The 12669-nt window shown below is 48.7% G+C and overlaps 1 long non-coding RNA gene across 1 annotated transcript; it reads left to right on the forward strand.

Moving 5' to 3' along the window:
• The first annotated feature begins 798 nt into the window (after positions 1-798).
• LOC125753604 (uncharacterized) lies at positions 799-3285 on the forward strand. The gene is made up of 3 exons (XR_007405786.1): positions 799-950; positions 1426-1543; positions 1870-3285. It is a non-coding gene; the product is annotated as an uncharacterized LOC125753604 (long non-coding RNA).
• Positions 3286-12669: the final 9384 nt, after the last annotated feature.

Consider the following 12669-nt stretch of genomic DNA (forward strand, 5'->3'; position numbering starts at 1 on the left):
CAGGGTGTGGTGGGTATGGGAGAGGGGCCGTGTTGGATACTCAACAGGTAGAAATTCAACAGAAATGAGACCAGAACCAGAGTTCTGGCAACCAGTTGTCATTGTTATTAAGCCCCTCTGGGCCAAGAGCTATTCCAACCGAACTGCTACACCTGTTAAGTAGAGGTACTGGCATCTCAAGCTGCCAGTTTCCTTTCTGGAAGGATCCTCAATGCTGGAAATAACACACCACCAATACCCTTCAAACCCTCATAAGTCAGCCCTCTTTTAGCTAGCAGAAAGTCAAATAGATGCCAAGATTTACTGAGAATTGGTTGTGTATGAGACTCTATCCTAAGTGCCTCATATTATTAGCTTATATAATCCTCCCAGCAAGAGTCTTAGCCCCATTTTACAGGTGAGGAAACTGAGCTGCAGAGCAGTTAAGTCACCTTCAGAGGGAGCGAGGGTATAAATATGGGCAGCCTTGCTGCGGAGATGCCTTAATAACCATTGTGCTAGACTTCTTTTCACCAAGAAGCGGAGAGAGGTAGAATGAGGGCCAGGTGGCTACCACTTGCACTTACTGCTCTGTTCTTTGCACTCTGTGTAGATGTTTTAGGACACTTTTGTATGAATGCTTTATTTCTTGATACATGTTTTTGAAACGATGCACCAAGGTAGCCGTCTGATAAGGAAAAGCCAGGAGAGCCTTCCGTGTGCCTGCTGCTCCCGGGGCCGGGAGGTGCTCTTCGGCGGCTTGTTCGGGGCGGTCTGTTTGCTGACAACACACAGTGCAAACAAGGGCTCTGGTGGGGACGTCAGGGGAGCAGCTGCTCAGTGTCTAGGAAAGCTTGAGTGTGGTTTGCAAAGTAAACGGACTCTAATTTGGACAAATACTGCTGTGGCCTGGGACCTAAGCAAGATAAAGCAGCGAGGATGTGTTGACATGGATGTTTCCCTGGGCCCAAGTAAGGAATAGAGGAGAGGTCCAGGAATGTGAGGGGTCCTCTCTCCCCAGTATTGAGTTCACTGCTGTCAAGGACTCAACTGCTAGAACTGAAGAGAAAAATCCATCTGAAGTCATCAGTGCCTCCAGTATTCATGGAGAGCATTGCTAGAGGGAAGGCAGAGGCTACTTGGGAGGAGGCGGCCTTTGGTCAAGGTGTTGTTTCCACCAGCTTAACAGCTTTGCGGGTCATCATGGGCTCCAATCCCACAAAAGCAAGCTAGTGGGAGGAAATAACACAAATAAAAATCATTGAGAGACGGAGAGAGAGGTCTCGACATGCAGTGTCTAATCCAGCTTGTCTCAGACTCCACTGAGTGCATGTCACCTGGGACAGAAGCAAGGAGGTCTGGGTTTGAGCCTTGCTGTTGCCACCTCCTAGCCGTATGTCTTGGGCAAGTCCCCTCACCTTGCTTGACATGTCTCTCCATTCCTAGGATCAGCACCTGCCTCACAGGGTCGCCGTGGAGACAGTCGTGGGCAGAGCACGGTGGCTGGCCTATGGCGAATGCTACGGAAAGCAGCTGATTTCGTTTTCTGCGTTGCTGCCAACAGGTATTCACTTCACAAACACACCGCTCTGTGGTAGAACCTTGTGGTGCCCCACGAGTGCCCCAGCTGTATGTTGGCTGCTAAATAGCTGCTCCCTTCTCCTAGAGAACTCCACCGAAGGGCACCACATCACCTGGAAATGACGAGAAAGTTGCCCCCACTGACTTGTACAGCTACGAGAGCCTGGCCCCCTTATATGTGACAGGACAACTTTGTGCTGCTGTTCACGTTCCAGAACTCTCTGTGGGATCAGCCTGAGGCCAGACTTCAACTGAAGCCACATTTTTGCTTAGCATCTACCTTACCTAGTCTTCCTCCCTTCCCTGCAGATTCCTCCTGAGAGCGCTTCCTCCGACGGTGGCTTGCTGGCCCCGGACACTGCTTCTCGGGGCCCTGTCCTAGGTGGCCACCATTGCCAGGCTCCGGTGATACCACAGTGAAGAAGCAGTGGCCCCTGCCCCACGGAGCCTGTATTCTATAGAGGAGGTGTGACCAGCAAAGAGACTATCAGAGTAAGAAACTCCACGGAGGTTAGCTCTGAGGCAGCGTGAGAGCTCGTAGGCTGGCCCCCATGGCAGGAAAGGGGCTTTCAGGAGGAAGAGACACCTATGCCAGGACCTCCCGGGCCAGTAGGCATTAGCCAGCAAAGCAGTAATAAAGGCTGTGCTGGGAGGAGACAGGCCCAGGGAGGGGGCTGGGAACATTTGAATGGCGTGAAGATTTGAATGGTGGCCCAGTAAGCAAGGAGAGCATTTGCCAGCTCTAGAGTTGCCCATCATCCTTTCCTCCAAGACCGCAGAGGTGACCCCTGAGCAGAGTCATGGCAACACAGCGGGCACTCCCTGAGGCTGTCCCCTGGGAGTACTCTGTCAGGGGAAGGTAGGTGCGGTGACCTTCACACAGTGATCCCTTCCCAGGCACTTCCTCCCCAGGGCTCTGACCACAGTGAACCTCTGCCCTCCTTCCCACCTGCTGCAGAAAGACTCACAAGGTGCAAATGCTATGTGATTCCACTTATAGGAGGCCCTGGAGCAGTCAGATTCCGAGAGACGGAGAGCAGGACCGGTGATGCGGGATGGGGTGGGGGTTGCCAGGAGCTGGGAACAGGGGATGGGGATTTGGTTTCATGGGGACAGTTTCAGTTGGGGTCGATGGTCAAGTCCTGGAGATGGATGGTGGTGATGGTTGCACAACAGTGGGAATGTACTTAATGCCACTGAACTGTTCGCTTAAAAGTGACTAAAATGGTAGGTTTCGTCTTATGTATATTTAACCACAACAATCATGATAAAAAGAATAAGGCTGTTGTCTCAATCTACACTCTGGGTATTGAGTGATGTTGCTTCTTACAGTATAAGACTAAGAAGTTACTTGAGACCTTTCTTTTTTTTTTTTTGAGATACGTTTTTAAAGACCTCATTTGTTATCAGAAAGTAGATGAGGAAATCATTGGATCTCCCCAGTCATGTGGTTAGTTCTGACAACCCCGGGCTGCTTCTGTCATGATTCATTCCCCCCGATAAAACCCATTCTGGTGATCTAAATCTCCTCCACTGCCACCTTTCTAGAATTGCACCGAAGGTGATTAAGACAAATACTAACAGTGATCCCTATTTGGAGTTCACAGAACATCTATGTCGTTGTGGGAGCTTCATTCACAACCGGAGCAGAGACAAGGGCGCTGTCTTCCTGTGAGCTCCATCAGGGCATGGGGTATTCCTTCTCGATCTCAGCCCCCAGGTCCACTGCAGGGACTGACATGGAGGAGGGGCTCAGGGGATGTCTCAGGATGGAAGGAGGGAGGGGGAGCGGGAGAAGGGAGGGGCGGCTCCCAGATAACCCGGGGCCTAGCTCCTCCTTGTTCAGATACAGGGACATTTGGTCCAAGCCAGAGAGGTTAAGTCCAAAGCCACATGCTTTAGCTAGGTGAGCGATGACCCTGACTGGGGTCAGAACCAGGCCTCCTGGTCCCTAATCCAAGACTGCTCCCACTGTGTCATCCTAAAATTTGATACTTGAGACTCTATTTGATGACTTTGGTCTAATGAACTCCCACCTGGAATAACTGAACTTTTGTGTTTCTCTTATTTGTTTCTTTGATACCTAGTGTTTGCCCAAGTAAAGTAAACTTTTTAAAGATATGAAGCAGGGTCAGAGGCCTTGCTTTTTACACAGCGATAAGTATAGGAGAGTGACTGTGTCTCCACAGGGTTCATTTGACTAACAAATGGAGGTTTCAAAGATCACGTTATATTCTAAACTGCCTCCTTCGTGTTTGGGCCAAAGGAAAAAGAAGGAACAAAACATTATTAAGCAGTTATTGCCAAATGCTGGCCTGTAACGTCATCCACTTAAATCCTCATGGAAATCCACAGGCATCGTTATCTCCATGGTTACAGGTGAGGCAGCTGTGGCTCTGGGGCCCTTGGGAGTTAGACCGTGTGGCCCTAGGGAGCTAAACTAGACTTACCTGTGGTTGAATTGGGGTGAGTGGCACGGTGATATGCAGGCCCTCAGTGAATGTTTGTTGAATGAATAAACAAACTTACATTGATACCCCTGCCCTTCTGCCATATCTACTGCCATGATTTGGAAGGTGTTGTGTAGACCTTAGAGATCATCCTCAGTCCCAAGCATAGGATGACAATATAGTCAGACAGGAGATAAAAAAAAAACACCTGAAAGGGGGAAAAAAAAATAAGCAAAGCAGGGTACCTGGTGGCCCAGTCAGTTAAGCATCGGCCTGTGGCTCAGGTCATGATCTCAGGGTCCTGGGATGGAGCGCCCTGTCTTAGGCTCCCTGCTCAGTGGGGAACCTGCTTCTCCCTCTCCCTATGCCTCTCCCCCTGCTTGTGCTCTCTGTCTCACTCTCTCTATCTGTTAAATGAATAAATCAAAACCTTTTTTTATTTTTTATTTTTTTAAAGATTTATTTATTTATGATAGACATAGAGAGAGAGAGAGAGAGAGAGGCAGAGACACAGGAGGAGGGAGAGGCAGGCTCCTTGCCGGGAAGCCCGACACAGGACTCGATCCCGGGACTCGTGGATCACGCCCTGGGCCAAAGGCTGGGGCTAAACCGCTGAGCCACCCAGAGATCCCCTCAGAACCTTTTTTTAAAAAAAAGAATAAGCAAAGCAGGTTTTATTAATCATTCCAACAGATGGAAGGGAGGCGGACGAGGGGGTGTTGCATAATTAGTTACTTCAGGATGAAACATCAGATTTTGAAACAATGAAAAGACACAAGAGAATCTTTGTCTCCGTGTCTACGTGTCTCTGAGCAGTCACTGCTTCTGTCACAATGGGGAGGGACCAGGAATGTTTTAAGTCAGCAGAGCGGCACAGCCAGGGGTGTAACTGATAAAACGGGGGTCCTCTGACATAGCTCCCATGGTTCTTACCTTTCCGCACTCACAGGACAGAGTTTAAAACAGAAAGGAGTTTCATAGCGACGGTGAAATCTCTCCAGCTAGAGAGGCGGTCTGGGCCTGCTCCCCCCACCCCCCCAGGAGGGAATGTTTCCTGTTCCCAGTGCTCTGGGAGGACCCCACCATTCCTACTGGGATCCGGGGTCCATGCTATACCACCCCAAGGAGCTGAGAAGCAATCACTCGGGGAGAGCTACCTGGACATCTGGGTCCAACCAGGTGTGCCTTTCCTCCCTGCCCGTCCCCGGGGTTCAGCCCTTTATATCCCTGACCTCAGAAAAGCTCAGCGGAGTTATTTCAATGAAAGGAGGCGATGTGCTATTCCAGCAAAATTTAGTCAGGACCTGGTGACTCCGGTGACTCGGGAGTCTGGCAATGATCAGCTACCCCGGTGTGATACTTAAATTTGTTTAAAAAATGGGGGCGGGGGTGGAGAAGGTGATGAAATCAATACTTGAAATCATCCTCATTGGGTGGGCTGTGTGCTTGCTTTTTCACCCGAGCTGTTGTTGAAGTTGTTTATTGAAAGGTTATGCAAACATGATTAGTCAGCTCCGGGCCCATTAATAATCCACTGGACAGAGACGGCTCTGTTCCAACTGATTTTTGGATTTTGGGAAATGTCAGATTCCTTGCAGTAGAGATGAAAGTCCCGGAGGGGTTGGCAATGAAATGTGAAATGTTTGCCCCTACTGGGATTGATCCTATGGGTTCAGGAGATTGAATGCCGAATCGCCACGATTTGCTTGTCACTCTGGATGAGTCAGAGACCTGCAGCAGTTTTGTAGAGAGAAAGAGGAGTCTGAACCAACATTCCTGTGGCGAGACCAGTGCAACAAGTGGGGGGAGTCTGCCGCTGTCTGCATACTGATGGTGACCCAGGAAAAAAATGCACGTGCTTAAAAAGCAAACTGCGAATTCCGAACCCTCTTCCCCTGTGTGCAGTCCTTCCAAAACTATTAGATCGAATATCCTGAGAAAAGGTCTGTAAGGTAAGCTGTAGGGGGCATGTGTGAGAGATGGCCAGTGGTAAGAGCTCAACCTTTGGGACTGGGACTCAACCTTTGGGGCCTCCTGGGATATAACTTAGAGCAAATTGATCGCTTTGAGCTTCTATTATAGTAATTGTGAATTGAAGATTTCATCATAACAAATTTCCTATTTCAGAAAAAAAAATATTTTCTCTGGACCTAGTCCAATTATGAGCTCAAATTCTGAACATGGAACCCATCAGAGCTAAGTTGTCTACAACGTCCAGTTGCACAACTACATATGCAGGCCTAACATCAGAAATTTCAGAAGAGGGGCACCTGGCTGGCTGAGTCGGTAGAGCATGTGACTCCTGATCTCGGGGTTGTAAGTTTGAGCCCCACATTGGGTATAGAGATAATAATAATAATAAAGGAATTTCAAAAGAATACATACACTTCCAAGAACAAAGCCATGCTTCCTCACCAACGCGTCAAGACTGCCAGGGCATAGCTTTTGTGACCCATTAATTCAACAGTCATTGGCCACTGTCTACAGAGGATATTCACTGAGGCTGCTCCTGTTTGCAGGTCACCCTCCCCATGTCATTCCCAGCTTGGAGTCCACCTTGGGCACCAGTCACAGCCATTAGAATCAAATGGTCCCTGCTCCTATCCTCTCTGTGAGGTGTTCTGTGCAAACTCCTTCCTATCCGCCATCAATCTCCTCTCATACTCTAATTTTCTCACTGGGTTTTGGGATATTCACTCCCTCCAGGTGTACCAAAGTAGAATTAGAAATTCATAAGGAACCTACTGAATGAGAAGACGAAGATTTGAGAAAATGTTGAAATTGTTGAACTTCAGAAAAAAGACAGACTCTTTTGCTTCCTTTTCTTTTTGCAAGGGCAAAATGAACTCAAGGGACTAGGATGGGACAAACATGACACAGAAGGAGCTGGAGCAAGGGAAGAGGGCCCATCCCACCCTACGTCAAGAGCACATGGGTTATTTCAAGGTCCTGTCAGAAATCCTGACAGGTAATGGGGAGCAGAAGATGTGTTGGAACCTGGAAGAGGCAAATGCTGCTCAGTTTTCTGCACCCTGTCCACTATAGTCTAGCATCATTGTCTTTATCTTTGTCAAACCCTAAGAAGGATGATGAGCAGATGGCTCAACCACAGGGGCAATCAGAAGACCTGGTCGTGCAGACTCACCTGAGGTCCTTTTATGAAGTCAGATGGGGAAGTCAGCAAGATATGTAGACAAAATCAATCCCAGATTCATAGAAGATGGCAACTTACACTTTTTCTTAAAGTAGGTTCCATGCCGAGCATGGAGCCCAATGTGGAGCTTGAAATCATGACCCTGAGTTCAAGACCTGAGCCAAAATCAAGCATGAGATGCTTAACTGACTGAGCCACCCAGGTGGCCCAGCAGCTTACACTTCTGAATGGGTATGAGACTAAGGCCCATAGAGATGCAGGGATTTGCAGAACTCTTACTTGAACCCCGGCTCCCTGCTCCCTTCATTCAGGGCTCCTAGGGAAAAGAAGGGAATTTGACCAGTGTTTTCTTCTTTCTTTCTTTCTTTCTTTCTTTCTTTCTTTCTTTCTTTCTTTCTTTCTTTCTTTCTTTCTTTCTTTCTTCTTTTTAGATTTATTTATTTATTTATGATAGACATAGAGAGAGAGAGAGAGAGGCAGAGACACAGGAGGAGGGAGAAGCAGGCTCCATGCAGGGAGTCTGATGTAGGACTCGATCTCAGGACCCCAGGATCGCGCCCTGGGCCAAAGGCAGGCACTAAACCGCTGAGCCACCCAGGGATCCCCTGACCAGTGTTTTCTGCATTCTAGACACTTCATGCGCTTTCTCAGTCAATCCCCATCACAGAGGGATTGACCCATATTCTAGATGAGCAAACTGAGACTCAAAGAGCAGAGAGCATCTGCCCAGTATCCATGGTAACAAGCGGGGAAGTGGGCAACCAACACCAAGTATCATGCCCTTTTTGATTTTTGCTTTTTGTTTTTTGTGAGGGTTGGCAGAGGGAGAGGGAAAGAGAGAATCTCAAGCAGACTCTGTGCTGAGTGCAGAGCCCAACTCAGGGCTCCATCTCATGGCCTGATGATCATGACCTGAGCTGAAATCAAGAGTCACAAAAGTGTGAGACAGCTGATGGGACGGAGAGAACAATCCAGGCACTAGATCACTCTGGGAAGCAGGAGGACCCGTTGGAAACTTGGGGTGAAGCCAGAGGGAAAGATCTTAAGTCCTATGCTGAGGGCCCAGCAATTTAATTTCAGAAACTTGTCAGGGGAGAGACCTGACTGTCACCTCCGTTGACCCTGTCCCTTTTGTGATTTCCCTGCTGTGGCCTCTAGGAGGGCAGAAAGCTTGGTGTGAGTGCAGGGATCTCACATGTGCCCCACTGACCAGCCCAGGCCTGGCCCAGAGTCTACATTCAACTTGAATTTGTCCAGAGAACAATCTCGTGCATAGTAACAAAACAAAAGCATTTTACACCATGTTAACAGAAGCACAAAGCCCAAGATCTGACCATGCAGAGCTTGGATGTGAATCTGGGCAGGAATGAGCTGAGATGTGCCCAATTTGAGGCAGGCAGCCGGGATGGGCCCCAGAAGGGCCTCTGAGGGCCTCCAACTTTAGTCCCACTAACTTGGAAGAATAGAATAGAAAGGACCTTAGGCATCCAGGACACTTTTTAAAAATATATTATTTATTTATTTATTCATGAGACACACACACACACACAGAGGCAGAGACACAGGCAGAGGGAGAAGCAGGCTCCACGCAGGGAGCCTGATGCGGACTCGATCCTGGGACTCCAGGATCATGCCCCAGGCCAAAGGCAGGTGCTCAACCGCTGAGCTACCCAGGCTTAGGACACTTTTAAGAGACTTTTTACACTGTAACAACTGTAAGAGAAACCCTTAGTTGTTAGAATTGAAGGTCTTAGAACTTGTGCCACACTCTTAACCTTATTGGCCCAAATGGTTTAAAGATCTTAACTTTAATTTTTCCTTTTTACCAAAAGTACAAAACATGAATAAGTTCATTTATGTGTAAGTTTCCAAGGAAAGAACAGGAGCTTAGATGTCGCTTCCTCTCTCAGGGATTCAGTTTCCTTTTCTAAACTCTATTATCTAGGGGCCCTTTTGAATTTCAAAATTGTAGAATTCAACATGAAATGAAAAGGACCTTCTTACAGAGGATCACATTCTAAGCTGGGAGATAGAGAATTACCCTCATCCCTCACATCCATGTCTGGCTCTGCCTCCCTCCCCTCTCCCTCCTTCTCTCCTTCTATCCTTTCCCTTCCATCCATTTAACATATACTTTGTGCCAAGCAAAACTTATTTCTCTGGTTAGGGACATGTGTTGTCAGTAATTCAGGGATACAGATGTTTTCTCTGTAAGCTTCTCTCCTTGGCATCCACCGCAGGTCCCCTCAAGCCATCCATACCATGGGCTGTGTGGGTGGGGATGGGCCCAGGGCTGGAACGGAAGCAACGGGAAAGCTGTGTTGACAACAAGGAAGACCCTCACTGGCATTCGTCCACAAAATAAGTCAGAAATTGTCCTGCTCCTTTCTTCAAGGACCTCTCAATGTCTCTGCCCCTCAGAGACCATTTGAAAGGAGACTAAGCCAGGAATGACTTCCCTCCAGGCTCAAAGCTGCCTTGCTCTGTCAGGAAGCATAAGAAATCTGGTCCATTCTTAAATATGGATGATTCTACGATCTTGAGCAGATGGTTCACTGCTCTACCTTTGAGAGTTGTAGATTATAACAGTGTATTGTCTTTGGAGGGGGTGGATTGTTTTAAAGTTAAATCCTGGGAGCATTATAAGCTAGAAAAATGAGCTCCTGAAGATGACAGAGTCTAGGGAATGTCTCCTAGGAGATGCTTCCTCCAGCATCCATTCATTACCTCAGGGGAGGTGAGGAAGCAGTTCACAGATGGCAGGGCTGGACAGGGTTGGAGAGCGGGGGCCACCCCTTGGAAGCCTAGCCAAGTACACCTGTCATGGCCCCATGATGAGGTCACTGGGATGAGGCTACCCTGGTGCTGCTGACCTTTGGTGAACTTCATTAGGTGGCACCACCACCACCCAGTGTACATTTATCGAGGGCATGAAGATCTGACCTCCTAGGATGGAGCTGAAGAGTCAGGGATCCAGAAACCTCGGCCCCCAGAGAGCTGCCTGCAGGGACTCCTCTCATGGCATATGCAGGATGGAGGCAGATGTCAACTCTACTGTTCAGGATGGGGCCGGAAGCCAGGACATCCTTGGGGAGTGTCGGGGGCTTCTGAGATGGTTTAACACACAGGTTGTTGGGGACCAACATGTGCGGCAGATCCATCCTCTCTCCACTGGCCCACAGAAGGGGCTGAGAATAGGCTGCACCCACAGCACCCAGGCCTAAGTCTCCCTAGGACATTTTATCCTGACCTGTATGTTCTCTAAATTGTCAGACACACAAGACAAATCATCAGCCATGAGGGCCTGGAGGCCCATCAGGCCGTAGGCAAGGCCTTGCTCTTGGTAACCAGCCCTCTTTCCATTGCAATGAACCTGCACCAAGGAAGGAAGAACTCTGTGGGAGGCAGGAAACGATTCCTCAGAGAAGACTTTGCATGTGACCAGAGAGCATCAGTGACAGGGAGGGCAGGGGTCAATGTCACCCAGGGCTCCAGGACAGACCTACAGGCAGGAAGGGCCCTCTGACCCCCATCCATCTTGTCCGGTGGGGCTCCGGGGAATGTCCCAGCCCCAGGTGGCTCCCCAGTCAGCGCCTGGCACCCTTCGGTGTTGCCTCCAGTGGAAAAAATGGGACTCCCCTCCCCCCACACTCCCCCCGCAAAGAAAACAAAGACAAGCCCACTCAAATACAAAATCAAAGTAAAAGAAAATAAAAAGAATAATTACTAAGCTAACTAACTGGAAAATGAATCCTGACTGTCAGGAAGTTAGCTGACTAGATGTTTGCTGTCCTTCTGTAAACACCAGGAAATGAATGACCCTAAGGAGAGCCTCCCTCAGCCCTTTGCCTTAGGACCTGCCTCTTCCAGGCATCCTCCCCAGCCCCACCCCTACCCCCAGGTTTGCAGGCGGGTCCTGGAACTTCAAATCTTGTGGAATGGTGACATCTGCTGGCAGTCGCTGTTACTGGAAGCAAGTTCTCAGAGATTAAATGTGTCCGTGTGTGCGCTGGGGTGTGTGCCCTGTCATGCCACACCCTCTGTGCAGGGGGAGGGGAGAAAGGATATTTTGTTAGGCACACACACACCACACACACACACACACATACACACACACACACACACACACACACGTGTGTCCCCTCTGTTTTAGAGACAAGAAAGGCCCAGGGGTGGCTGGTACACTTGGAAAAGGTGATTGAAAAAGGATGTGAATCTCCTCCCAGCAGAACCAAGACCTGGCCTCATTGATCCAGAATGATCTGCTCAGTGAGTTGATAGTGAATTCCATGATCTTTTAAGAGATCTACCAATCCACATACTCGGTGTTCTCACAGCTCTCTGAAAAATAGCTGTTTAAGGGAGATCAAATGCATTTTTTTTTGTCATTCCTCTTGTGCCCTGGTCCTTGGGCCAGCACAGGGCAGGAAGAGTGCTGAGCTAGCAGAGGAGTCCAGCTTTAAAAGATTAAGTTGATTCGTTCAATGCGTAGTTGTGGAGCACCTCTACTCCTTGGCACTCTGTGTTGCCAGTAAAGCTGAGAATAAGACTAGCAATGTAAATGGGGAATGTAAATGATGCTCACATTGCATGCAGTTGGGAGAGAGACACGTAAATAAGCAGGAAAGGATACTTCCTGGGACGTCTGGGGGGCTCAGTGGTTGAGCATCTGCCTTCGGTTCAGGTCATGACTCCGGGGTCCTGGGATCGAGTCCCGTATCGGGCTCCCCACAGGGAGCCTGCTTCTCCCTCTGCCTATGTCTCTGCCTCTCTCTGTGTGTCTCTCATGAATAAATAAATAAAATATTTTTTTAAAGATACTTCCTGATGTTAGAAGGGAGATTAATATTTTGTGATAATTTTATCGTTGAAAGGGCTCCCTTAGATTGGTGGCATTTGAGTGCAGCTCAGAATGACCCTGAGGAGCCAGGCAGGCAGGGAAGACCATTCCCAGGAGAGCCAGCAGGTGCACAGACCTGAGGTGGGAGGCTGAGGGAGAGCGCGCCTGCAGTGTGTCTGCTGTGAGGCACGAAGAGGAGGCAGGAGATGACCTGCAAGCAGAAGGCTGCCTGTATGGATATCATCCTGAAAGGTGATCTTTTTTTTTTTAATAAAAAAGAAATGGACACTTCCCCACAATTCACAATACAGAAGAGTAGATGTATCAGATCTATGTTGCTCAAGTGGAATTTCCCTTTCAGAAAAGAATGCTTTCCTCAAGATGAACATCTCATCAGGACAGGACTGAATATAGTTTTTCAGTGGTAATAGTTTGTGCTAAGGAAAGAAAAATTGATATTGTGTCTAGTTTTGAAATTGTGGGCAGATTCTGGTAATTGAGAGGACAAGGATGGTCTGGGCTAGGACGAGATCCATGACTGTGTGTGTGGCACCACCAGGCGGGGCTGTAGACTCACAAAAGTGGGGCACGGAGCCTGCGGAAATGGAGCCACCCACAGTCTCTCCCCAGAGGGAAGGAGAGTTGGGGAAGCTTGTCCCTCTCAA

Source organism: Canis lupus, chromosome 25 (genome assembly GCF_003254725.2).
Source record: "Canis lupus dingo isolate Sandy chromosome 25, ASM325472v2, whole genome shotgun sequence".
NCBI classification, from domain to species: Eukaryota; Metazoa; Chordata; class Mammalia; order Carnivora; family Canidae; genus Canis; species Canis lupus.